Here is a 26,756-nt window from a genome sequence, read left to right as displayed (position 1 = left end):
TTTACTTTCTGTACAATTTCTTTGAGTTTCACTTCATGTTTCTCTTGGTTCCTGATGATTTGTGCCATCCATTCTCTGATTTCTGTGGCTGTTGACTAGGGTAGGTTGTTCTGGGGGTTTCCACTCTTTGTGCTCCGATGGCTGCTTTTTCATATGCTGAGAGTTGCTTACATTTCTTCATTGACCTTTTCTCATTTGTTAGATTTCTCTTTACTCAGAAAAAGAATGAGGTGCTCCACCCTGTAGCAGGTTCTTGTTTCTGCAGATTTTCTCTCCCAGTGCTAAACTAGTCCAACCAATGGTCAGCCCCCTGCTGCATGTGACTGAAGGCTGGCAGGGAGGAGGTGAATCAGCCCTAAATCATTCACCCTTCTACCTCACCAGTGTGATTTCAGTCCCTATACATGCCTAGCTCTTCTAGTTTTATCTGGGATAAGGTGCCCAGATTACCATACCTAACTTTTTGGTCTGTGTGTTCATGGAGACCCCCACTGGGTGCAGGGAGTTTCACCCATCCAAATGTGTTCATTGTGCCTCCTTTAATTGGAGGCTAGGTTCCCACTCTCTGCCCTGCCCTGCAAGAGAGGTGCCATTCTGTTGCTCCACTGGGTGCTAATGGTGGGTATGTCAGTCAGATTCACCCAACAGGAGGGTCTTCCCCACACAGGAACTGCTTCTTGTTCTACCTGGGCTCTGGCACCCACCACTGTGTGTCGCAACGAAGTTTTCTCCCACATGAAACTGACATTTTGTGTACTGTTGGGAAGGAGTGAACTGATTCAAATCATCTTATAATCACTCACTCTTCTTCTTTCTCAAACAGATCTCTTGTGTTTTAATTACAAAGTTTTATGCATTTACATTTAATATGTTTATGATAAGGTAGAATTTGCCTCTGTCATTTTATTTGTTTTCTATGTGTCATATCTTTTCTATTCTTGCATTACTAACTTCTTTTCTGTTAAATAGATATTTTTAATGTATTATTTTAGTTTCATTTTTTGTTATATATTTTTGAGTTATTTTCTTAACAAATTGGGAATGTTAACTAACCTCTTAATTTAAAGCAACTAATCTATTTCAGACCAACTCTAATTTAATTTCAGCATTATACAAAAACCTTTCTTTTTATGACTCTATTCCTTCTCTCTCTCTTTTTAAAAGGTATTATTTTAATGCAAATTACATCTGGTACATTGGATGCCCATCAATGCAATTTATAATTATTACTATATGTAATAATCTTTTAAATAAGAAAGAAAAAGAAATAATTACAAGCAAAAAATTTATTTATACTGTCTATTGTATATACATATGAAGTCATCACTACCAGTGTTCTTTATTTCTTAATACTGATTTGATTTATTGTCTAGAATTGTTTCATTTTGACCTGAAAAACTTCTTTTAGTATTTCTTGTAAGACAGGTTTGGTAGCAATGGACTCTCAGTCTTTGTTGATCTGGGATGTCTTTATGTCACCATTGTTTTTAAAGTATAATCTTATTGAATATAAAAACCACTGTTGACAGGCCTTATTTTTTTGAGAAAATCTCACTCTGTTGCCCAGGCTGGAGTGCAGTGGTACATAATCATAGCTTATTATAATCTTGATGACCTGGGCTTAAATGATTCTCCTGTCTCAGCTTTCCAAGTATCCTGGACTACAGATGTGTGCCACCATGCCTAGATAATTTTTTAAATTATTATTTTCTGTAGAGACACTGTCTAGTTATGTTGCACAGACTGGTCTTGAACATCTGGTCTCAAGTGATCCTATCATCTCAGTCTCCCAAAGCCCTGGGATTATAGGCATGAGCCACTATGCCTGGCCCTGTTGACAGCACTTTGAATGTCATCCTACTTCCTTCTGGCTTCCATGGTTTCTGATTTTTAAAAAATTAACTGTAAATTATATTGGAGATCTCTTGTACTTGACTAATCATTTCTCTGTTGTTATCTTCATAAATTTTTTTTTGTATTTGGGTTTCAAGAGTTTGATTATGATGTGTTCTACGTGTGAATCTCTTTGAATTTATTCTACTTCTATTTTATAGAGCTCAGATGTGTCACGCTCAGATGTGTGGACTCATGTACACATGGATTCATGATTCTCATCAAATTTGGAAGTTTTTGGCCATTTTTTCATCAAATATTCTTTTTTTTTTTGAGTTGGAGTATCACTCTGTCACCCAGAATGGAGTGCAGTGGCCGCTCCCAGCCACCACAGCCTTGACCTGCTGGGCTCTGGCGATCCTTCCGCCTCAGCCTTCCAAGGAGCTGCAACTACAGGCCCGCGCTACCATGCCCGGCTAATTTTTTTTTATTTATTGTAGAGATGAGGTCTCACCAAGTTGCCCAGGCGGGTCTCGAACCCACGGACTCAGGCAATTCACTCACTGCAGCCTTCCAAGGTGCAGGATTAGAGGCTGAGCCACTGAACTCGGCTTCAAATATCCTTTATACTTTTTTTTCCTATCTCACTTCTCCTTTTGGAATTCTCATTATATATATATATGTTGGTACACTCAGTGCTGTCCCTTGGGTATCTGAGGCTCTGTTTAATTTTCCTAATTTTTTCTTCTGTTCTTCAGACTGAAAAACTTCAATTGACCTGTCTTCAAGTTCTCTAATTCTGATTTCTGTATGTTTTAATCTGCTGCTGATTACCTCTGCTAAATTCTTCATTTCAGTTATTGTATTTTTCTATAGAATTTCTAGTTGTATACTTTCTTTTTATTGATATTCTCTATTTGATGAGACAGCATTCTTATGCACCTTAGTTCTTCAAACATGTTTAAAATGACTACAATATTTTTCTAATGAATTCAATATCTAAGCTTCCTCAGAAACAATTTCTATTGATTGCTTTTTAAAAGTATATGGGTCATATAATCTTTTTCTTTTGCATGTCTCATATTTTTGTCAAAAACTAGAAATTTTTTTAAAATGGAGTCTCTGAAGTCAGATTCTATGCCCTCTCCGATGTTTATTTTTATTGTTGTTTGTAGTCAATTGTTGTTTCAATTACTTTTCTGAACTTAGTTTTTTCTCATTTGTAACTACTGAAGTCTCTGCTCAGTTTGATGGAAAGAAAATAATTGTCCAGAGATTTCCTTAAGTACCTGAAACTAACAAATTGTTGTGAGGGAGCAAATAAAGTTGTTGTGAAGAAACTCTATGTGTGTGCTAGGCATGCTTATAACACTCAGCCAGGCAGTTTGTAACTTTGCCCTAGCCTTCACTTCTTGCTTGTACAGAGTCCAGAGGTTAGTAAGAGATGAGACCAAGGGTTTTTTCTGGTCTTTCCTGTGCATACTCACAGTCCTGATTATGCACACAGCCCTTCACATGTACATTCACTTCTAGATTTCCAGAAATAGGTCACAGCTTTTCAAGTTCCTTACAGACATTCCATTACCCAGATTTTTTCTCATAAGTATTTTTGATTAGCATATTTGCCCCCAACTGTGGTCTACCACCTCAGGAAGGCACAGTGTTAAACAATTGCCTGTCATTATTTTGGCAAATGCCCCTGGAGAAAAGGCTATCTACATTAAGTGAGCTGTGACTACATGCGGCGCTTTTTATTTTTTATTTTTATTTTTATTTTTATTTTTTTGAGTTGGAGTCTCACTCAGTCGCCCAGACTGGAGTGCAGTGGCCACTCCCGGCCACCGCAGCCTCGCCTGCTGGGCTCCGGCGATCCTTCCGCCTCAGTCTTCCGAGTAGCCAGAATTACAGGCGCGCGCTACCAGGCCCGGCTGATTTTTTTTATTTATTGTAGAGATGAGGTCTCGCCTGCCCAGGCGGGTCTCGAACCCTTGGGGTCAGGCAATCCACTCACCTCAGCCTCCCAAAGGTGGGGATTACAGGCTGAGCCACCGAGCCCGGCTGCTGTGCTTTTTAAAGGCTTCTGTAGAGCTGGTCAGGGGAATGGGAAAAAGGCAAGTTAACATGTCACATATTTCACTGTTCTTACAGAGATTCGACTATTTTTCTTGACTAGAATTCTGAAGATGTCTGCAAACCTTTTTTAATTTTCATCTTTCTAAAAAAAAAATCTGAAAAAGTTGACTTTGACTATTTTATGTTTTTATGGAGGAAAATATTTTTTGAGGAAAATATTTTACCATTTTCTCTGAAGTCCTCCTTTCATTCCCCAATTGGATGCACATTCTTTTTATTCATCTGTGTGAGAAAATGTTCACTCAAGTTTGAGAGGTTGAGTTTTCCTTCAGATATCATCTAATGCATATTACTTTAAAAAATTTTACTTATTCATATTCATATGTGCAGTTTTGTACAAATAGTCACAAACAGGAGACATGGTACTTGCAAAACCCTGCAACAGTCATGGACGTACACACAAAGGCAATTCCCCATGCGATTCCTACTGCACCCAACACTTACTCATTTCTGTTAGTGCATGCATGTCAACTGGCTTGCCTATATTAATGCAGGAGAGAAACAAGTAAGAGCAACAGGGTGCCGGATGCTGCAAGTTCTCCAAAAAAGAATGACCCTGCCATTTTTATGTCATCACCTTGAAACTTCATCAGAAACTTTAGCCTTCAATAGTTGAAGAGAAAGAAAATGGAAATGCAATGAGGCTGTCTTCATATCACCCTTCCACCCACTTAGACGGGAAATAGAAGACAATGATCTAGGGCTTTAAGACTCCTAGAGTAACTTCTGATGTGACTTATGCATTTTCAGGTCATGCAACTTTTGACTTGTCCGGTGTTGATTCTTGATTCTTCAACTTACAGAGTTCTTCACTGAAAACCTGACAAAGTATTTTTTTTCCCCCACAAGGTAGAAATGGCACTGCTAATGGTGGGCCAATTTTATTTATGCTAATTACTAACAAAAAGACATTAAACATTGAAATGTACAGGTGAAAAAAGTAACACTTACCTACATCAAACCTATATGTCAAGTGTTATTCCTCTTGAATCAGAATGATGTTTTTCTATAACAAAAAATGAGAAGCTTTTATGCAGGGTTATGTGTATGTGTAAGATGAGGCATATTTGGTTTTTTTATTTTCTAGTAACAACTTTATAAGGCCCTTACACCAGAGCTTAAAAAACACACCAGTAAAGATCCCTGGCTCTGGAGGCAGTGTGCCAGAATCCCCATAGCATTCATTTAACACACAATAATAGCTTTGTGAACTAGAGAGTGTTCATGCAACTGAAAACAACATATGGCCTTCAATAAAATGAAAGGTGCACTAGGAAAGGCCAGCTCTAAAGAACGTTTGTAAGTAGTGGAATTAAATTCAACATTCCCTTTCCTAATAGGAAAAAAAAAGAGAAATCTTTATCTGCCTTTTTTTATCTTTACCTACCTTTTTTTAATCTTAAGAAATTCATTAGGGGAAAAATATGTGTTGCTTCCCCTTCTCCCACCCAAATAGATAATTATCAAAACACACCTAAAACAAACATAAGAGAAAAAAGAAAAATATTTACAAGAGCTGTTAGGAGGTATAAGAATCTAATTCACTACATACAAGTTTGTCCTCACCAATCCTTATTTGATATTTGAAGTTGTATATCTCCAGTATCTATAGTCTATCATAGAACCTATCTTAAAAACTTAAGACATCATGCTTTAAAAATATATTTCCCATTTGTATTGTACTCAATCTCAAAACAAGTTGTGGAAGTTAGCAAATATCATTTGTCCATTAAACTTCCCTCTTACTTTCTTCCTTCTGAAAATTCTTCATGATGTTTTTCTGTAGAAATGGTTACATTTAAAACATAATGTGAGGCTGTGAAATGTAGTCATGGAAACCATGACAGTAGGGGGAAAAAAAGAGAGATTTGAGGATTAAGTGAGTGTTTTTGATTTTTCAAATACAATAGCTCCCTTAAGCAAAGTCAGTTGTGCCATATGGTGAACTCTATGTGGTAATTTTCTAAGCTTGCAAATAGAATTCCTCAAAATGTGATCAACTGTTAAGTCAGCGAACTCCAAGGAAGCCCAAATTCCACTCTTGTTCACTATTCTCAGGGGTATACTGCAAACAAACAAACACAATATTTAATTTTAAGAACCCCCAAACAAAGATTCATGGCATAGCATACAAGTTCACCAAAATCGGTCAACTTAAAAAATAAAGTAATAGTTGGTTTCAGAAGGCCATAAACCTCTTTGCACACTCATTGCTGAATGTCTATCTGAATAAATTAGCCTGAGACTTAGTTCCTGCCCTCTCTCCGTCACCCAAAAACTATAATATTGTCATTATCCTCTTCCTGAGGCAAGCATTCTCTGTTTCATAAGTCTTTAAATGTAAGTCAACTTTTGCTACAAAGCAATCAATCACAAAATCTCCATTTGCATAACAAAAAGCAATTACTATATTACTTTCTCATGCATCTGCAAGTTGGCTAAGACAGCTCTGCTTAGGTTGTAGTCTGTGGGTTCAGACAGCTCTGTTTCATGCATCTAACACTAGAACCCACCTAGAGTACTAGCAGTTTCTCTAGCAGGTCTTTCCAAGGCAATGGTCAAAGTGCAAGAGGTTGATCCCAACTTTGCAAACACATTTCAAGCCTCTGCTTATATCACATTTGCTAATGTTTCATTGGCTAAAGTAAGTTATGGAGTCAAATCCAACATCAAGGGGCTATAGTATATGTTCTTTCCATCGAGGTAATGCGATGGAGTGAACAGTTACTTAACAATAAAAAATGTATCCTTTTTTCCCCTCTAACATTATCTTCCCATATGCAAAATATACTTATCCCAGTGCATCCCTAAAATCACAGCAACAGATACAAAATCCAGAACCCCATGATCTATATTCAGTTTGGATACAACTCCTTTTATTCTGGTGACCTATGGACTAAAAACACAAGTTATCTTCCTCCACACACCCAATATACAATTGTGCAATCAGGGTAGGGTATCCACAATAAATACTTCTAGTTCTTCAACAGGGAAAAAAATGAAAAGTACATGATAATCATTGGTTTATAACAATTTTAGACCCTTGTAGAACAAATGTCATCAGGTCTCGAAACAGTAGAGAGCTGAAATAATTTCTTGCTAACTGCTCTTGCCCCAAGGATAGACCAAAATAAGAGATATCCTTATAGTTCAGCTAGTAAAAATAAGAGCAATGCTGAATGACACCTGTGCACTTCCCATATGAAGATGCGTCTTCCTTCACAAGAATACTCAAAGGAAACCTGTATCTGTACAATCATGTGAGTTGAGACAAGGTGATTGTATTGTCCTCCATTAACATGGAACCCACAAACAACAAAATCATGGTCATGGTTTTTAATAAGATTCAGGTTGTACACCCTCAGAGTGGCTCCTATTCTACTGTTCTCCAAAGATCTCGTGTCAACCATCTTAAAGTTTTTTCCTCTGCCATCATCCTTCTTGATTGTGTCTAATCAGGCATTTAAAAATAAGTGCTTCTTGGTGGCTCATCAGTTATAAGTTCAATTTCTGACTATATAAAATTGGAGAGAAAGAGATCTTTTTATATCTCTAAAAGTTTCTAAAAGAACTGGTGACTCTCTTTCTAATAAATGTCTCCCAAAAGCTTGGTCTGTTTTCTATGTATATACTTACACTTTAGTTAAATTCAAGTGCCAAGAGTCACACACACAGTTCCTTCCAAGGCTTGTTTCCATCTAGACTTAATTATGGACACTTTGGGTACACAGTCTCTGTGAGACTGCATCCTTAATTTTTCTAGAAGCCCCTTCATCCTGCTACGAGGATCTGCTAAACCACCCTTCAATCAGTTCATATGTCTTAACAAAGAATATCAAAGCTAACAAGGATTTGGTCTTTGCAATTTTCACAATCTTGTTTTGATAAGAAACCATTTTATTTTCCAAACCTGAGTTTTCTGGGCTGTCTATAGTTTGTCTAAATCCCATCTGCAAACCTACAAGCTTTTACTGAGCTCATCTTTTTACTGTAGCACCTTATCAATTGTGATTAATAGTATATGTTCATGCTCTTGAAATCTACTCACCAAATGTTATAAGTTGATTAGGTAGATTTTCTGTCTTCTGAGTTACTGTAGGCAACAGTTTTACCAAATATTTTATAATTTTATAACATATGTCACCACTTTTTTTAAACCTCCAGTAACGGCTTCCTCATTACTCACTTTCTAACTCCAAAGTTAAAGCCAAAGTTGATGTTTTGATATGGCAACATCTCATTTCCATGACCAATTTCTATATCACTCAGTTATTGGTACAATAATGCTACATAAAAAGGTACCAAAAATTCAGAGATTTATAGACATGGACATTCATTTTTGTATCTTCATGCTGACTGCTCTTCGATTGATTCAAGATAAATGTATCTATGATGGCTCTGTATTAGGTTGTAACTTAACTGAACTTGGCCCCACATGGCAGTAGATAAATGGCAAATGTTCTCCTTAACAGAGGATGGTACTGGGAGACAATGGGTCACTCACATTTCTATACATCTTGTGAGCAGAGGCACTGACTGCCTTTATCCCAGACTACATTTTCAAGGTTTTATAGCAAATAGCTTTGGAAGATAGAAATAAAATCTCCTTTCAGAATAAAAGGTAGACGTGTTGACTTCCCATTATAAAATATTTTGTTTCTCAAAGGGCAAGGTTTCTTTCCTATAATATAACTCACTGTGAGTGTGCGTATCAGGTGGCATATTGCCCTGTAGAAACTGGAGCTTTGGGGACCAATACAGGAAAATACCAATATTTTAACTACTGCTATTGCTGTGAGTAATACGGTTCTTTATCTTGACGTGGGAGTCTCATGTCTCCTTTCAGCATCCATGACACCGCAGCAGAATAATTTGTTAGCTTGCAAAGAGATGCTTTATAGTGTGTGACCGTTAAAAGCAAAGCAAAACACATAACAAAGCTCATCATCAATGGGATGAGAGAGCATAATTCTCCTGTGAAGACTGGGGAGTGAGAGGGGAAGGAAGTTAATGTTTGCTAACTGACAATCTAATATATTATAATATCTACTGGTGTATCTATCATTTCTTTTCATTTAGAACACATGGATTTTATTGGAAAAATAATAATATGTAAGTGATGAAACTGGGCAAAATTCAGAAACAAGAATTTCAATGGCTCCAACCTCCACTATGTCTGTCCTTTCCTCTAGTTTATGAACACATATCTTTCCCATCCCTATTTTGTCGATTTTCTTATTACCTTTCCTCTCTCTCTTCAAAGGTTTTTCTAATATCTTCAATGCAAGCTAAAATTTTTAATAGAAGCAGAATTTGTGAGAGTCTTAAAAATAAATAGAAAATTTTAAAAGTTGTATTTTAGGGTTGGATTGAGTGAAGAGAAATCAGTGGGTCCCCCAGGGGTTCTCTAAAACTAAACCAGAGAGCTAATAAATGTCACTCATTGTAACACATCTACCACCACTTGGACTCTTCTATTATAGCAGCAGGTTTTGCTAAAGACAGCATAGTGAAGGATGAATTTAATTTAGCTTATAGAGTATGATGAGATCTTACTAGCTCAATCCATGATTAAGCTAACAGCTCTAGTAACAAGTTAAAACTATTATCTTACACTCACATAACTATAAGGGATTCCTAGAACACTAGGAAATCAACCCTCATGGCAAGTTGTTCTGCAATCGGTAATGAAAAGAGACTTCTTACTTGGTTTCAGGAATATAAGACAAAAGGCTTTGCAATCACAAGGCAGATTAACATTTAAAGTTAAAGGTAGGTGACTGTTTTCAATCAATAGAAAAGGTAATTGAAACTCCATGAGTTTAATAAGCAGTTAATCAAATATCAGTTAGTCTCAAAGTTACAATTAAAATCAAGATTTGTAAGCAAGTGCTTTATCTTTTATATTGGCACTCTACCTACTGACTTCACATGCATATCTATGAAAGATGTTGAAAAACAAAACAAATCAAATTTTCAGCTTTTGTACAGTGTTTAATTTTTTTTAATTGTGTTCATGATTTAGTATAATCTTAATATTTTCCTTACATTTTATTTTCACTGAAGAAGTATTGCATTGAGCATTTACTATTATAAGAATAAATACTGGCCGGGCACAGTGGCTCAAGCCTGTAATCCCAGCACTTTGGGAGGCTGAGGTGAGAGGATTGCCTGAGCCTGCGGGTTCGAGAACAGCCTGGGCAACTTGGTGAGACCTCATCTCTACAATAAATCAAAAAATTAGCCGGGTGTGATAGTGGGCTCCTGTAGTTCCGGCTACTTGGAAGGCTGAAGTGGAAGGATCGCCTGAGCCCAGCAGGTTGACACTGGGGTGGCCGTGGGCGTGCCACTGCAATCCAGCCTGGGTGATGAGTGAGACTCCAACTCAAAAACAAGTAAACAACACTGTTCTTGGCTCTATGGATATCCGTATATACCCAACACCTGCTTACTTATTTACCTATTATTGCTTACTTATTATTAATATGTGTGATGTTAGTCTTACAATTCCTGTGACTCCAAGATAACAATAACTTCTATTTATCTTAATCTTTCTTACCAAACTGAACAAGTAAAGTGAATTTATCTGGTTGTATACTAATATTTACAAGTGTAATGGACAAAAATTAGAGCAAAAACTGATGAAAATATGCTAGATGGGTTCAGGGGGCAATAGGCAGGAGAATATTGTCCTGGCAACACAGTGTTCTACAATGGGAGAATGAGTAGAAGTAAAAGAAGAAGGAGAAGGAGAAGGAGGAGGAGGAGGAGGAGGAGGAGGAGAAGAAGAAGAAGAAGAAGAGGTTCTTTGAATGTGAGGTTGGCAAGTTTAGACTTTTTCTCACAAGCTGTTTTAAAGCAGAAAAATCACACGATATACATTTCAGGAATCCCTCTCTGGGCATAGAGCAGGATGGTTTGCAGAGAAATGAATCTAGAGGCCAGGGCAGCTAGAGGACAATCACTGAACCCTCAAGAAGGGATGACTGACAGCTTGACAGATGGATCTAAGAGAAAGGGGCTTTCCTAAGGCTGACTTCACTAAACTTAGTGACTCATTTTACAACTTTATTAAATTATCAAAATTCTACAAGACAATTAAGCATCAATAATGGTTCTTTTTTCAATGAAACATGTCCAGGATCTACAAGGAACTCAAACGTGCTGAAAGGAAAAAAAAACAAACAGTCCCATTAAAAAGTAGGCAAAAGACATGAATAGATACTTCTCAAAAGAAGGCATACAGGCAGCCAGCAGACACATGGAAAAGTGCTCAGCCTTACTAATCATCAGAGAAATGCAAATCAAAACCACACTGAGATAGGAATGCAAACTAGTTCAACCTCTATGGAAAACAGTGTGGTGTTTTCTAAAAGAACTAGAAATCGACCTTTCATATGACCCAGCAATCCCTCTACTGGAATATACTCAAAAGAACTCCAATCATCCTACCAAAAAGATACCTGCACATGCATGTTTATTGCAGCACTATTCACAATAGAAAAACATGGAACCAACAGTGCTGCCCATTGAAACTGAACTGGTTTAAAACAATGTGGTGCACATACACTGTGTAATATTACACAGCCATAAAAAAGGACAAACATATGGACTTCACAGCAACTTGGATGGATTTAGAGTCTATCATACTCAGTGATCTAGCACAGAAACAAAGAACTGAGTACCACATGTTCTCATTCATAAGCAGACACTGAACATTTACCATAATACTATAGGAAAGGAATTGGCAGTAGTGTGACACTGCTAGGTGAGGCAGGGTGGGGGTGGCACATAACATAAATAAAGGTACCTGATCTCAAACCAGAAATAAAATGCCATAAACATAAATAAATTCCACTATCTGATTTTCCCAAAACTCAAGTCTTCCTTCTTGCACAGAGGCTACCTTCATCCTAAATTTAGTATTTATCTATATTCTATTTTTTTGTCTTCCTCTCATCTTTTTTTGGTCTGCTGTCCTCATTGTCTTTGCTCAATAAAGTGATAGTCACTTGCTAAATAACAACTTTAAATATTTGCTTATAGTATGTCTGCCTTCCAGAGAAAGTTTCTGACTAGTCTTTTTCATCTCTATAAATTGGACTCTCATACTATGATCATAATGATTCTCCACATGACATTAAACGACATACATTTTCCCAATTATTTCTCAAACATTTGTTGAAAGACAATTATGTACCAGTTACTCTGCTAGCAACTGAATATACAATATCAGCAAACATTGTAGGCTCACTGCAATCACTTAGTAATTGTATGTTAAATGAGTGAATCATGGACTCTATTCCTAACCTCAAGAACATCCAGAATAATGAAAGAGAAAGACACAGCAACCATTTGATAAGCAATCGTGAAAGGAAGAATAAAGGAATAAAGGAATATAAAGTCAGATATCCCATTAAAGTAGTCTCTTGGTTTATCTCGTGGTGTTTCAGTATCTTGTTACTTAATCTGATGACTAGTCCCTTCAATGTTTGCAGACTGTTACCATTTCCATAGTTCTATGAGGTAGAGAAATTAAGAAAATGTTCTTACTTGCCAAGATCAGGACTCTCCAGAGAAGATTCCAGTGCTATCCAGTCAATGTTTACTTGCCCTGGAGTGACAGTGGAAGGATCACTCCAGCTCATTGCCAGACATCAACTCAGACGTCTTTTTGATCAATCACTAGAAGCTCTGTCCACACAAGTGCCACTCCAAAGAGATTTCCCTCTCTTCCCCCTTATAATAGTGGGAATCTACTTTGTCAATAGGATGAGGAAGACTACTTTATCTTCATAGTTATTCAATAATAACAAACATAGTAAAGCTAATAATAATCACTAACATGTATTTAGCACTTTCAATATACAAGTTATGCATATATAAAACTTTACATGCGATATCTCATGCAAGCTTTACAGATTCTCTATTAAAGATCAAGTCTTGGCCGGGCCTGGTGGCTCAGTCTGTAATCCCAGCATTTCGGGAAGCTAAGGCGAGAGGATTGCCTGATCTCGGGGGTTCGAGACCAGCCTGGGCAACTTGGTGAGACCTTGTGTCTACAATAAATCACAAAAAACTAACTGGGTGTGGTGGTGTGTGTCTGTAGTTCCAACCACTTGGAAGGCTGAAATGGAAGGATTGGCTAAGTCCAGCAGGTAGAGGCTGCGGTGGCCATGAACTTGCCACTGCACTCCAACCTGGGCGACAAAGAGTGAGACTCCAATGCAAAAAAAAAAAAAAAAAAAATCAGGTCTTGCTGGGCACAGTGATGTTTACCTGTAGTCCCAGCCACTAGGGAAGCTGAGGCAAGAAGCTTGCTTGAACCTAAGAGCTCAAAGCTGCACGCAGTGAGCTATGATCATACCACTGCACTACAACCTGGGTGACAGAATGAGACCTTGTCTCAAAATAAAACAAAACAAAATAAAATCAGGACTCATTATTGAAGACCCCAGAATTGTTTTGAAACTTCTCCCAACTGACCTTCAGGGATGTTAAGTAATGCAGAGCCAGAACACAGACAGAAAAGGCAAAGATAGGCTTGTCTAAAAACTACCAACCTTTTAGAAAAAGATTATGGTAATAAAAGTAAACTTCAGCATCTTTAGCAACTAATTATTGATAAACTGCAATAATAATAACAATAACAGCATAGTAACAGAAAATAGGGCAGCTTGTACAGAAAAAGGTCCTTGATAGAGAAGGCATCTTGTTGAAAGCAAGTGCAAGGATTGTATCAATCCCATTGCTCATTTGATTAGTAGACAACTAGGAATAGAATAAGAATTCACCTTCTATTTGCCTGTCCACACCATGCTGTGGTTTCATATTGCCTGAGGCAGCAGGGCCTCTGCTGCAGTCTGTGTTAGTAACAGAAGAATTATTTCCATGGTTCCCTTATGGTTTCTAGAGAAATAATATATATTTTTAAAGCTTGGCTGATGTTATTCATGGAATCCACCCAATAGTTGACACATTAAAAGTGGCATAAATCCATATTTTGAAATGTGTATCAACATCTCACAGTTATCATAGAAAGGTCTTTTTAAAATGGTACATATCGATGGCAGTCCTGCTTAAAATATCAAGCTGGTGGATCCCGATGCTGATGGAAACCAAAGTGCTCTCATTGTCCTTACTGGTCAGTATCATAGAGGTCCCTCAGGACAACACAGGTGCAGAATGGCAAACACTCTCACCTCAAGTACTAATGCCAATGGATGGGAAGCTGCAGAGAGCAATGCACCAATAGATGAGAGACATTGCAAATTCTTAGATTGAAATGTCTATTCTTTTTTTTTTTTTTGAGTTGGAGTCTCACTCTGTCACCCAGACTGGAGTGCAGTGGCCGCTCCCGGCCACCGCAGCCTTGACCTGCTGGGCTCCGGCGATCCTTCCGCCTCAGCCTTCCGAGGAGCTGGAATTACAGGCATGCACTACCACGCCCAGCTGATTTTTTGATTTATTGTAGAGATGAGGTCTCGCTGCCCAGGCGGGTCTCAAACCCACGGGCTCAGGCAATCCACTCACCTCAGCCTCCCAAAGGCGCGGGATTACAGGCTCGGATTACAGGCTGAGCCACCGAGACCGGCTGAAATGTCTATTCTTAAAGACAGATGATTTACTTTCCCTGGGCACCATCTTTCCAAGAAAAGTTTCTACCGAAAGCATAGTATTTGAGCTGGATTCAAAAATAAATAAATAAATAAGAACTCACCAGGTGGGGAGGGGAATGAAGTCTCAGCAGATGCAAAAATGAAAGGAAATTGGAATGTTCTCAGTATGTGTTGAGATGAGTTGTGAGGTGTACATGCATTTTCATGTGAGATCATACTGTTTGCCAGTTTTGTGTAGGGCTTTTCCCTAAATATCAGGGTTTAAAATTCTTGAAACTCTCATTTCTTTAAAAAAAGACTTTATTATATAGAAGGGTCCTTATTTATTTAACAACTTATTTGTTGTTAGGCATTACGGGATTTCTATATTATAAGCAAGGCTGCAAAGGATGTCATTGTGTATAAATTTTCATCTTAGTCTCTGTTTATACATTTTGTATATATTCCCAGAAATTGAATTTTTGTGCACAAGGGAACAGAAGTATGTGAGCTTCCATATTAACAAATTGCATTCCAGAAAATTTGTATCATTTGACTTTGCATCCAGCTCTGTGAGTGTTTGATTCACCAACATCACCTTTGGGTAGTAAGGTTTATCAAAACTTGCTAATGTGATTAAGGTAACTTAGTGTGTCATTGTTGAATTTTGTATTTCTTTCAACATTGTCTTCACAATATAAAATAGTCATTGGTGAGTTGTATGTAATAATGCCACTCTACTTTTGAAAAAGTTTATCTGTCAGGAAGAATGTCAATTTCAACATTGTTTGTATCTACAGAGTCTAGGGTGTAGAGAGGAATACTGCCTAACACTTTGTTCTAGCCTCTGTATGAGGGGCAGGAAGGGAAGAGAGGAAGAACTTTAATTTTCAAACCTTCTGCCTTGTATTTAAGTAACTAAAGGTTTCGGAGTCTGTTGTTTGGTAAGCCCCGGGCATGATCTGGAAGCAGAAGGATAAGAAAATTATAATTAACATTACTCTGCATAATATTGTAGCACTCCACATTGCCTGTAAGAAAAATCTCCTTTTCCTCATTTTCTGAAAAGTATTGTCTGTCTTTAGAAGATGTGAGTGTCTGGTGTGTGTGTGTGTGTGTGTGTGTGTGTGTGTGTGTGTGTTCTCTCCAAAATTATATAAATCAAAATTTGCATGGTCACGTGTGACAGAAACTGATCTTAAAATAACTTATGCAATAATAGGCATCTGTTGGCTTAACTAACTGAAATGTAAGGGCCCTATCCAGCTATTAAAATGATGATCACAAGCCCTATCATTCTCTCTCTGATTAGCCTTTATTTTCCTCTGTGCTGGCTTCACTCTCAAACAGGCTTTCTCTGCACAATGATTCTCCTGACTTTCACTTTGCTCCAGACTTTCAGAGACTTTAGAGTTCAAAATTTCAATAGGATTTGGTGCTTCTTTCTCAAACATTTCCACAAAATTCACAGAGAGGGCATTTATTGGTTTGTGTTGGAATAGCTACCCATTTTTGGGCCAGTCACTGAAAACAGAAATAATGTGGCATTATGCCTACTTTTGGAACCAAAGAATAGGATCAGCTTCAACTAAATCACCTGAGCTAAAAAATGAAACAACTGTTGTCCCTCAAAGAGATCCCGGGGCAGTGGTAGGAAAATGTTTAGCAATTTGCTCTCTGGAGTAGAAAAGAACCTGATTTTTAGTGATAGCTGATTCCCGTGGTCTAAAGCCTACCACACTGACTGATTTCAAGCTACTAAAAAGACATCACTGAAAGAAGATTTGGGAAGAGATATATGCAATTCACTGTCTCATACCACTGTGACCAGATCAAAAAGCAGAAGGTACCAGATCCCTTCTGAATTGTTCTGCTAAATCTCCCAACTAGTCCACCAACCTTCATACGTTCCAAAGTATGATTATTGTTAGTTATACTGATAAATTATACTTTGGAAAATTTCATCCCATGGGTTACCCTGGTATGAAAAGGGAGATGAAATTAGGAGATGACTAATCTCTAGAGCAGAGAATAAAGTTTTTCTAAAGGGGGTTAGAGATTGCAATAGAGATTAAAGGACAGACCTTCTCTTGGAGTAAAGTGCACATGAAGATTAAGAAGCATATGACAGTGATGATTCCCTTCCATTTTCAGAATAGTCATATTAGTCTTTTTTTTTAGAGTTTTTTTCCTAAAATTAAAAACTTTCTACCAATCCATGAACATTCAATATTCCATATTACATGCATACAGAAGGAAGAAAATGGAAGGAAATTACTTCCACCATCACTCACCCACAGAGGCCAATATTGCAGAGAAAGCACTGAATTGAAGGAAGAAAAAAGCTCAGGATTTTAGGAGGCAGCAGCAAATCCTGAGATAAAAGTAGATTTGGAAGGAATGGGGAGTTGGAAATGTTGTGGAGAAGTTACTAACATGGAAGGACCAGGGAGTAGATGAAGAAGAAAATCTCCTTTTCCTTCAAATACACTCAATAAAAGTAAACCATAAAAAAGGATGTATTTTATCTTTAAATTTATTTTTAAATTAATTCTTAGTCTATGTCCTTGGCTCTTTTGTGGTTTAATACTTTAGTTTTGATTTATCCCTTGGGTTGGGTTTCCTAGAAGAAGACCCTGAGATGAGAATTTGCACAAAAGTGATTTATTAGGAAGTATTCCTAAGATAAACTAATAGCATAGTGCAGAAGTAGGACAGGCAGGAAGGGAACAAAACAGGTATGTGGCATCAATTAAAAATGTTCCAGGTAAGCTCTGGACATGATAGAGGTCTCAACCATAAATTGTCATGATCTGAGGATGAGGGAGATCTGACTCTTAGTCCTTAGTTAAGGACTGTTCCTATGGTGGGAAGATTTGGCTCAGACATCAATTCCCAGGAAGTTCTGACTCTCCATGTGTACAGGGGAAGCAGGTTCAGGTTGGCTAAGGACAGTCTTCAAAGAAGAAATATAGATACAAGTGCTTAGAAAAGAAAGCACAGCAACAGCCAGTGTGACAAAAACAGTAAAAAATCCAAAGGAAAGGGAATCAAGCCCTGACGGTGTATGCTATAATTTTACTGTAATTTGCTATACTGCAAGTGTTCCTATATACTATGAACAACATTAACTTTTGTTATACTTGGTGAATATGTTTTCCCAAGATCACTGTTGGATTTTTAATTCTGGTTATGTTATTTTCTGATATGCAGATGTTTTTAATGCTGATGCAAAATGTTAATTATAGTTTCTTTGCAAAGAAGGGACAACATCAATCTTGCTTATCAGTACCTACCAAAAGGCCTAACACATATTAGGAGGTTAATTAATATTGAGATTATTCTGCATATACAATTTTGTCTATTCGGTATTTTCCAGTTTGGGAAATAGCTCTTAATCATAAAACCATAAAACATTTCCAGATTTTAAACTATTTCTCTTAGGAGTCCCATTTCGTTATAGAATATAGAAAGATGCAAAAGAATGCCACTCCCACTTTTAAATTTTAAAAATCTAGATTATCTACAAAATCATAAACTTTTTTCAGCTCATCAGTAGACTGAGGTCACAAAGACAATGGCAAATTGCTTTGAGAACAAGAATAAAGGCAAAAATCTAGGCAAGGAGAAAATTCACTTGGGCACAGGATCCTGTTCTGATACAAAGCAATGCACAACACAAAAAAGAGAAATAGTGAGAAACACCTTTTATTTTTTTCCTTTAGAGACAGGGTTTCAATGTTGGTCAGGCTGGAGAGTAGTGGCATGATCATAGCTCATCATAACTCTAAATTCCTGGACTCAAATGATACTCTCCCTCAGTCACCCAAGTAGCTGGGACTACAGGAGTTAGTCATCATGTCCAGCTGATGTTTGTTTGTTTGTTTGTTTGTTTGTTTTGTAGAGACAGAATCTTTCTATGTTGACAAGACTGGTCTGAAAATCTTGCCCTCAAATGATCCCCCCACCTCAGTCTCCCAAAGAGAAAGTCTTTATGGTCATGGGTTAAAAAATATTTTATTTTTATTTAAGACACAAAAAGCACAAAAATATTTAAAAATTAACTTTATCAAATTAAAAACTTCTGATCTTTGCAATCACTCATAAATAACAAAAAATATAAGTCACAAACTAGGGGAAACTATTTGAAAAATACACATTTGATTAAAAAAGAAAAACGTGTTTTCAGAATCTACAAAGGACACTTACAACTCAATTTTTTTTTAAAAGCCAAATATTTTTAAATGACCAAATATTTGGACACTGCCAAATAAAATATATGAATTACAATAAGCAAAAATGCTCAACATTAATAGTTGTTAAGAAAAGTAAATTAAGATACAATAGATAAGCAGGAATGGGTTAACTCAGGAAGCCTGGATTGCTCAAATCCTGCACATTCCACAGAAAAAAATTGTCTTCAGGACTCACCCTAGGACTATTCCTTGGGATATTCTGCCTGATAAGAGTATTGTATGCATGAGGCCTTGGGTCATGCTGTACCAGTTTGACCAGATTAGTTTATCTTAACAATGGGATTTATGGTGAATACCTGATTTTACTCTAGTGGGGATATGGTGGAGTGTAGAATCACAGAAGCTGTCAGTCACACAAGCACCATATACCTACATTACTGACTTCCAAGAAAACTCTGGACACTGAGGCTCAGATGGGCTTCCTTTGTCAGAAACCCCCAACTCTGTGGTCATACATTATTACTGGGAGAATTAAGTATGTCTCCTTGTAACTCCATTGGGAGGAGACTCCTGGAAGTATGTGCTTGGTTTTCCCTGGACTTCACCCCACTAGCCTTTGACACCAGTCCACTTTTCCAAAAAGCAGATGCCCATAGAACTGGAGCTTGAGAGTTTTATATTTATGCAAGGAACTACACCTCCTGCTTGTTGACCAGCTCTTCTCCCTTACCTCTCCCTAATTCCTATTTTCTATATATGTGGTTGCAATGAGATGCTAGTCCCCTCACTTAACCACCTGCTGCCTATTAACCAACTCCTCTTCCTTGCCCATCTTGTTTTTTGTACCGCCTATATAAACTCTTAACTTAAGTAGGAGAGGAGGGATAGATCTGAATTTGACTCCTGTCTCTGGTTGATGTCAGCCATAAAATAATAAAGCCTTCTCCCCTGGCAATACTCAGCAATTAGCTGTGTAGCAAGTAACAGGACCTCTGCTGTTTGGTAACACGTTTTTCCTTTGCTGACTTTAGTCCACATCTTTTCACTGTAGTAAACCATATCATGAGTGTAATTGCTTTTTTTTGAATCCCATGAGCCCATCTAGTATATGATTGAGCCCAAGAGTGGTACTGGGAACTGTAGAAAAAATTTTTTAAAATTCACACACCAAAATTTGTCCAGGATCAGAACTTTCATATATCATTGTTTGGGATTAAAAAATGGTACATACAGCAATTTCAGAAAACAGTTTGGCAGCTTCCTATAAAGTTAAATAAATTCATATGACCAGCAATTTCACTCCTAGATATATAACAGAGAAATGGAAATATATGTCCACACAAAGACATGTATGTAAGTGTTTTGGCAACTTGATCACTAATTGGCAAACACTTCAAATGTCCAGTTCCTGTTGGACAGACAAACAAATTGTGGAACATCCATACTACAGAATACTACTCAGCAATAAAAAAGGAACAAAGTAGAAACACATGCAACAATGTAGATGAATCTCAAATATATCATACTATGTGACAGAAGCAAGATACAGAAAACTACACACTCATACCACATGACTCAATTTACGTGACATCTGGGAAAAAGCAAATTTAAAGAGATAGAATCAGATCAATGGCTGCTGAGACTGGGAGTGAGAGATTTCAAAAGGGAATAATAGAATTCAATGGTTGTCATGACTGTGTATGTTTGTCAAAAACAGAAACAATTTATGGATCTAAAAATAATCCCTGGGGAAAATGTGTGATAAAATACATTTTCTGATTAGATTTTTTAAAAATCTAAGCAATCATACAAGGAGAATTAGGTATATATTTAAGTAGGATGTTCAAGGATTTACGCCATTGCTTGAATTCTATATGCTTAGCACAGTGCATTTAATAAATACCTAGTAATTTGAAAAGAAAAGTATATCCTAAAACATACACAATATTTCACCACAAAAATATTTTTAATTGGTTTAACCATTGCCCTGTTGTAGGACATGTCAGTAGTTTCCAATATTTTACTATTATAAATGATGTTATAAGAACATTCTGACATATGCTTTTCCTCGTCTTTTCCTAAATGATTTGTACTTAGATTTTATTTTTAAGTTTTTCTTCTTATATATATTAGAGAATTTCTTAGATTTTTACCTGGTTTACTTGACTCCTTTAAAAAATGAGCTTTTAAATGTATGTTGAATTTATTAAGTAAAGGTTGAATTTTTTTCTTTGCTATCCAGATATTTAGAAAGCTCTCTCTATCCAGCTACTTGGGTTAGGAAGTTTCTTTCTTCCTCTTTGGTATTTCTGTTGTGATCTTTAAGGATTTGGTTAAAACCACTGTTGTAATACTTACATGCTGCTTTGTAATTCTCTGTTTGTCTTCCTTTTCCCCTGATATCGTGTTCTTTGCATGAGAAGAAAACATTTTTTATTGAACTTCCAGTGTTTCCATTTCTGACCACAGCATTTGTCACACAGAAGGGAATTGACAAGGGTGTCTTAGCTAAGTAAATGGATGGCGTCTGTGCAGCATGAGTCCTATTCCCACCCCTTCCACCGCCACAGTGTAAATGCAGCCCACTCACTGCCTTTGTTTATATAAGGTAAACCTCTGCTTCTCCATGTCTTGTGATGTCATCCCAAAGGAACTGAACAACTCTCACCAGAGAAGCATTAGTTTGTACACTTGTTTTTTTGTTTGGCGTGGGGGGGGGTGCCTCCCACAATATTAGAGGGCCTTATTAATTTATTTGCCATAAAGGAAGTTTCTTTGCCAGAAAGCAGTAGACCTAGAGGTTCAGATGATAGGCTCTTGAGACAGAATTTCTGGATGAGTTTTGCTCTTTACTAGTTAGAGCTTTGGAAAGTTAGAATCTTCCCCTGTCATAAGATTAGCCGACATAATTTATATAAAAAAGCCAGCACATAGGAAAGTCACAGGAGAAGTAAAATCTTTTACTAGCTGCATCTTCTCTCTGCCCCATCTGTATTGAGTGCTTATTATTTGTAGGAGCGCTTTCAGCAGGTTGTTTCACATGGACTAGCACATTGGGAAGAGAACTGGTGACAACAAGGAGGTACGCATTCTTGTGCACACTCACCTTGCTTGTTGGGCAAAGGTAACTCCCTTAGTGTTTCTGCCCTGAATCCACACTATGGTCCAACCCTGTAGATTGGGAATTATTCCACCGACCGTGCTTGCTAGAAGATACCTCTCAGTGGACTTTGCGCTTGTGCTCTCTTTACACAAGGATGAACCTTTATTTTTCATTTTAGTCCTGTCACCACTGTCCCTGAATCATGATTTGGTGTTTCCTTCTATTAATGCATATAGTAAAAGGGCCGAGAACCGAGAGACCACCCTTATTCTGGCTCCATACACACTGTGATTTCTCTTCTACCTATTGAAAACTTCTCTGAGTGCCATTCCAGCAGCTGGCTTCTTTCTGCTCTTTTTATTTCTCTTGTTTCCTTTACAAATTAGACAGAAAAATTCTTTCCTCTTTTTTTTTATTTGTCATGGGGCTGGGCGCTGGGCAGAAGCTGGTTTTCAAATGTATCTTCTTAGATGCCCAGAAAGTAGGAACTCTAAGAGAACTGTAAAATTTGCTTTTAAGATTAAGTGTACCTGGGATTGAACGTGCTAGGCTTCTAGCCTGTAAATAAACTAGTGGTTATTTCACCAGGATTTTGACTACAGACTCATTTGCTTCAGCAAAATTCTAAGTGAGACTCATTTTTTAAATGGCTGGTGAAGAGAGACTTCAAACTCTGTATTCTAAGCAAATGGTATAGCCTCCCAAGGCCATCCACCATCTGCCAACTATGTATGTGAATTGCCACAGCTCAAATCCCAATCCAGTAAACAACATTAACCAAAAGGTTTACTTTGCTGATTCATTTTCAAGTCCTGGAAAGTGGCTTACATTGACATTCAGTCTGGCATAGAGGAGAAAATGCATTTTAGAGGAAGGATGACCTGAATTTGAGTAATTTGAAGAAAAGTATGAGGATTAATAATAATAAAATCATAGGAAAGCAAGCTTATTGGGAACTTACTCCATCCTAGGCTCTGGGCTTAGCTCTTTACCAATATCATTTCATTGAGTTCTCAACACAACCCTTTGAGGTAAGCACTAAAATTACATAGTTTTGCAGGTGACAAAAGCGAGACGGAGAGAATTCATCTAAACTCACACAGATGGCAAATGGCAGAACCAGAACTTAAAACCTGTCCTGTCTAAAACCCAAAACTGTACTCTGAACCAGTGGTTCCCCAAATCAGGACTGGATAGTTGCATTTTCTTAGCTACATAGGCATTCCCTGAGGAGCTTCTTAAAATAGAAACCCTTGACTTCACACTTAGAAATGCTGATTCAGAGGGTCTCAGACTAGAACCAAGGAATTCTAATGGGAATCTCAGGTTTGCCTCTACTCTATAATGACTCCTGAATTCTGGATTTTCATCAGAAGATTACCGAGATTTTCTTTTTTTTTTTTTTTTAGTTGGAGTCTCACTCTGTCACCCAGACTGGAGTGCAGTGGCCGGGAGCGGCCACTACAGCCTCGACCTGCTGGGCTCCGGCGATCCTTCCACCTCAGCCTTCCAAGTAGCTGGAACTACAGGCGTGTGCTACCACGCCCAGGCTAATTTTTGATTTACTTCAGAGATGAAGTCTCGCCCAGTTACCCAGGCAGGTCTCGAACCTGCGGGCTCAGGCAATCCACTCACCTCAGCCTCCCAAAGCACTGGGATTACAAGCTGAGCCACCGAGCCTGGCTTACCGAGATTTTCTCTAGTTTGTGGCTGCAAGTTAGAGAAAGACTGATGGGTTTAGAGCTAAAGATGTAGGCTTTCGTCATTTGAGTAAGCTCTTTGATGGTGCTGCACTTCAATTTCACGTATCTGAGATCAATATCATAATATGTTTCCTCTGTATCTTTAGGGTTTTAATGTAGGTCAGAAAAGATAATGTAGCAGGAAAAGATCTGAAAACACAGCGTGCTCTGTACACACAGATTGTGCGTTTATTACTATGGTATTCCATTTCCTGTTTCCTGGGCATAGCAGATGATGCCAGTACTCTATCCTGAACAAACTAGATCCTGTTTTTACCATTTTTGTGCAAATCTCACCCCTCCACCTGAACTCCAGGGTGTTTTGTTCAATCAACCTGCACCAGTGACCCTTCTGAAGGTTGCACTGGGATAACTGAGGCTGTTTGGCCCTCAGAGGTTCACTTCTGTGGAGGGACGCCCTTGTTGGAAGGTGGACACAGATGAAAGCAAGATAGACCCGCTCATTGGCTCAGATTGGGACAACTCTGAGGCATCTTCCACTCTTCAGTGCTCCTCAGCAGAATTAGGACTCTGGAGGATTTAGCCTGAGATCACACCCGTGGGCGGCTTTCTTCTTCCCTTTCCTGTCCTACCTTGCTTACTTCCTTACTAAGTAGGAAGGGAGCCCATTTTTAATAACGTACTTGCATAAGAATCCTCCACTGAAGATCTGCTTCTGGGAAACACAATCTCTAGGTTTTGCTTCAAAGTCTTGTAGCAGTGGCCTTATATCCAGAACCCATGAACATTGACATTCTTATCCCTCCCCCTTTATTTTTTCTTCTCCCCAAGCCCACTGCCTTTTTCTAGCTTGGGGTTGTGATGGAGTCCTCAACTCTCCAACATTTTCATTCTACGTATCAATTGATGAGAAGGCATAGGCATTGGTAAATGTCCAAGACAAGGCCAGTAGATGTAGGACACCTGCTTAATATGATGCCGTATCTCTTCCCTATACCAATGAATGGAAAGAAATGGATTGAGGAAAAAGCAATGAAAATGGCACTAATCAATATTTTCCTTTTGTTGTTGTTGTTGTTTTGAGTTGGAGTCTCACTCTGTCACCCAGACTGGAGTGCAGTGGCTGCTCCCGGCCACCGCAGCCTTGACCTGCTGGGCTCCAGTGATCCTTCAGCCTCAGCCTTCCAAGTAGCTGGAGCTACAGGCACACGCTACCATGCCAGACTGATTTTTTTTTTTTTTAATTTATTGTAGAGATGAGGTCTCACCAAGTTGCCCAGGCAGATCTCGAACCTGCGGGTTCAGGCAATCCACTCACCTCAGCCTCCCAAAGTGCCAGATTATAGGCAGAGCCACCAAGTCCGGCTTAATATTTTCAAAATATTATTTTGACACTCTAGTCAATAGCACAGTTTAATTTTTTTTAGTTTTTATTTATTGTTAAATTACTCTTTCTTTATTAGTTCTCAGTGGTCTATGTTCTGGGAATGAAATTTACCAAAAGCCACTTCTGTCTCTTATCATTTGTCTGCTTTTATTCTTTTCTGAGTGACAAATCAGGGACCCTAGAAATATGACACCATAATTTCTGATCCCTTTTTCAACTCTTTCATCCTGAATTGGACAGGATTCACTGGGTCATCGAAAAGTCAAAACTCTTGAAATTGCTACATGAAAAATAAATCTCTGACTACTCTAATAATTAGCCTTTTGCATAACTAAATATTTCACAATATGACTATTTCAGTTTGACTTATTTATTACAAGCTAGAGTAAGAAATTCTCTTTCAAAAAAAAATCTAAGCTCTCAGAGTAAGTGCATCCTTTTGCCTGAATATTGAACAACTACAGACCCAAAATAAGCTGTAAGCAACTATTTAGAGAACATATTGACACAGTGATCCTTAATTGAATATTGCCAACTGCTTCTTATCATATATTTAGAAGGAATCTGTTTATGTTGTTTTGCTGTTCTAATGAATAAAATCTGAATGGTTTGATCATCTTTTAAACATCAATTAATCCTTATTTTGACAAATGTCCTTATTGGCCTAGGATTTCAAACCCTGGTCACTAGAACAAGACCACACAGTTGTTTTCATGGATCCTCACAGTTAGCAGAAAGAATTATCATACACCTCAACTTTCTTCCTGGCACGATCTATGGGATACTGAAACAGACAGTTGGAAATCAAAACATTTTACCTCTCCAGCAGTTATTTCGGCCTTATATTTGCAAATTGTAGGGTTGACTGCATTTTATTTCTGGCTAATAGATTAAAGATTTTAATTAATGCCTGAGACAACTGAATTTAAAAAAACAAATAAATATATAACTGAGATGACATGGAAAGAAAGGTTCACAAAATTAAAAAAAATGAATTTTCAAACAACTTGGTAAAAAGATGACTACAAACACTGTAAACGATGCTAGTGGAGGACTTGCAGCAATTAGCCACTTAAAACTTACTGGGAAGGAAGAAACACAAAGCCCGTTTGTGAGGAAAAGGCATCAATACATTTAGGGACATCGGGCTAGAAAAATTAAATTAAAAATTAAAAATTAGACCATTTCACAGTCTTTTCAGTAAAATTTTAAATTATTGTTATAAATGTAGTAATCTGAAGATAATAAAACTATTAAAATATAATACTACTATATGAGAAAATTCTTGTACCGAATTTCTTGTAATCAACAGTTACATTCATGTTTATGTTAAGATCTACACAAAAATATCAACAATCCTGTTAGACTCAAAACATTTTTTTAGTCTGTTTTCAAAACTTTATGTAATGTGATTAAATTTTTCATAAAAATATGAATTCATTTTTTTTAAAAGAGCACTTAGACACACACCTTACACCTTTAGTTTACTTTTTTGGCGACGTTATTTCCTTCCAACTTCCCTGCTTCCTTTCTGCGACATTTATTACTATAAGGGAAGAGAAAGAAGCATGTGTCAGATTCTGTTTATGCATCACTCCATATCCATACACTTGCTTTGCTTTCTGACCTGTGAAACCCTTAATAGAACTCATTCTCTTCCATAAGTCATGAAGCCAGTTGTCGCCTGCCTTCACTGCAGCTACAGAACTAAAGGCTCAAGGCATCCCTTTTCCTCTTAACTCCCCAGGACTTCCCTGTTGTATTCAGGTTTGGGAGACACTGAGACTTACTTGACACTCATGT

At 37.6% G+C, this 26,756-nt stretch overlaps 1 long non-coding RNA gene across 1 annotated transcript in view; it reads right to left on the bottom strand.

Moving 5' to 3' along the window:
• The window catches only part of LOC110595569, a 63,288-nt gene extending 36,813 nt beyond the window's left edge, over nucleotides 1-26,475 (bottom strand). Inside the window, exons 1-2 of the long non-coding RNA XR_002481922.1 lie at nucleotides 26,424-26,475; nucleotides 4,918-4,972 (exon numbers count right to left, since the gene is read on the bottom strand). This is a non-coding gene — a long non-coding RNA (uncharacterized LOC110595569). The remainder of the gene's footprint in view (nucleotides 1-4,917; nucleotides 4,973-26,423) is intronic.
• Between the last annotated feature and the right edge of the window lie 281 nt (nucleotides 26,476-26,756).

Source organism: Carlito syrichta, unplaced genomic scaffold, assembly GCF_000164805.1.
Source record: "Carlito syrichta isolate Samal-C Ts95f unplaced genomic scaffold, Tarsius_syrichta-2.0.1 Scaffold302880, whole genome shotgun sequence".
In the NCBI taxonomy this organism is placed as follows: Eukaryota; Metazoa; Chordata; class Mammalia; order Primates; family Tarsiidae; genus Carlito; species Carlito syrichta.
The sequence above is the reverse complement of the archived record's forward strand: the minus strand, read 5'-3'. Positions and strand labels throughout refer to the sequence as shown.